Here is a 2,500-nt window from a genome sequence, read left to right as displayed (position 1 = left end):
AGTCTTCGTGTGTGTGTGTGTGTATCCGTGTGCTGTTTTTGGTGTGTGTGTGTAAGTGTGTGTGTGTCGTGTGTTTCTGTGTGTTGTGTGTGTGTGTTGTGCATATATGTGGGTGTGTGTGTTGTCGTGGTATAAGTGTATGATTCTATTCACATATATGTCTATCATCTGTTTGTATAAGACCATTCGCCTGTCTTTTAATCTTGCTCCGATCTCCCCCCCCTGCCCCCCCCCCCTCGCTTTCCCTCCCTTCCCAGAACAGCGACAGGTAATGGGGGTCGAGGCCTGAGGGAGCGGATGACCGTTGCAGGGGACAATTTGCAAATTGACATTCTTGGTCGGTCAACCTTCACCCTCCCTCTCTCCTTTCCCTCCCCCCCCACCTCCCTTCTCCTCTCCCCTTATCCCTTTCTTTCCACGTCTTCCCTTTTTCCCTCCTCCCTCCTCCCCCCCCATTCCTCTCCCCTCCCTCCCTTTCCCCTCCCTCCTCCCATGACCCTCTCCCTATCCCCCCACGTAACCCTCTCCCTTCCCTCCCCTCTCCCTACCCCTCCCTCCTCCCACAACCCTCTCTCTCTCCCCATGTAACCCTCCCCCCGTCCCCACCCTTACTCCCATCCCCCCCTTACCCCCGCCCCCCACCTCAAAGCGGAATGTCTGATCGCGAGTGCGTGTTCTTTTCCTCCCTTTTCTTTGTCTGTGTTGTTGTCCAGCGGCTGCCTTGGAGGTCGTCTTGAGGGACCGGTTTCCTATGTCGTCTGCGGCGTCGCTCGCTGGCTTTGCTTATTCCGTTGCTGTTTGCATTTCTTGTCTGGTCTGCATTCTTTTCATTCACCTGATTCATTGACATATATATATCATATATATATTATATATATATATATAGATATATAAGATATATATATAATATATATATTACAATATAATAATATATTCTATTTATTTAGTATATACATATATATATAATACTATATATATATATTATATATATATATATATATATATATGTGTGTGTGTGTGTTGTGTCTGTGGTGTGGGTGGCGTGTTGTGTGTGTGTGTGTGTTGTGTGTGTGTGTGTGTGTTGTGAGGATGTATGTATGGTATATGTATGAGTATCTATAAGTAGAATATGCATAATAGATGTGTGATAATATATATATATCTATATATATATATTTTATATATATTATAGTATATATAGATATATATAGATATATATAGTTGTGTGTGTGTGGTGTCGGGTCGTGTGTGTGTGTGTGGTGTGTATACATATATATCTATATATATCTATATATATCTAGATATTTATATATATATATATATCTATATATATCTATATGATATATATAATATATGCTGTGTGGCCCGTGTGTGTGTGGCCGTGTGTGTGTGTGTGTTGTGTCTATCTTCTCTCTCCTATACCTAACATATCGATCTATACTCCCATATATGAATATACATATATATATATTATATATTATATTATGCTATATATATACTATATATATATTATATATATATACATATATATATATATATAACTACAATATATAGTATATATACATCTATTTATATATACATAGTATATATATATACCTCTCTATCTCTCTCTTTCATTACATTAATATACTAGGATTTTTGTGCAATATGAATTAATCATCAATGAAACTTTTACTACAGAAACTAGTTCCTATATTTATATTTCATTTATCTTTCTCTATCTCTGTCTTTCTCTTTCTCTACCTTTCTCTGTCTTTCTCTATCTGTATCTTTCTCTATCTTTCTCTATCTATCTTTCTCTATCTTTCTCTATCATTCTTTATCTTCCTTTCTTTCTTCCTTCGCCTTTCCTCTCCACTTCTGTTGCTCTTCTCGGATGAGTAACCTCAGCTAATCCCATTCCCTCTTCTTATATTCATTTCTCTTCGTCTCTCCTTTTTATCTCCCTTCTTTCGAGTTCAGTGATTCTTACCCTCACCTCTCTGTCTTCCCTTTCCTTTCCTACATTTTCCTCCCTATCCCATTCTGTTCCTTCGCTTCTCTCCTATTTTCCCTTCTCTTCTCCTCCTCTCCTCATTTTTCTTCTCCTCCTCTTCCCTCTCTTCCTTCTCCTCTCTTCCTTCTTCCCTCTTCTTCCATTATCTCTCTCCTTCCTCTTCTCCCATTCCTCGTTAACCTCCTCCTCCCTCTTTCCCTTCTCACACACTCCTCTTCCTCTCCCTTCCACCTCTCCTGCCCTCTCTATTCCCCCCTCCTTCCTCCTCTCTCTTCCCTCTTCCTCACCAAGTGTTTTTGTTACGTCATGCCTGTGTCCCCTCCTACCTCCCCTCCCACTCCCTTCCCTCCCCCCCCTCCGGCCCTTCCCTCCCCCCCTCTCTCTCTCCCCCTCCTTCCCCTCTCAGTTTTTGCTTACTGGCCCCATTGAAAGTAGATTTACCAAGGATATGATGTTATTTTTCACAAGTTCCTTTTTTCTTTTCTTTTTTCTTTTTTTTACTTC

Source organism: Penaeus monodon, chromosome 6 (genome assembly GCF_015228065.2).
Source record: "Penaeus monodon isolate SGIC_2016 chromosome 6, NSTDA_Pmon_1, whole genome shotgun sequence".
Taxonomy (NCBI): domain Eukaryota; kingdom Metazoa; phylum Arthropoda; class Malacostraca; order Decapoda; family Penaeidae; genus Penaeus; species Penaeus monodon.
Note: the sequence above shows the minus strand (reverse complement) of the source record.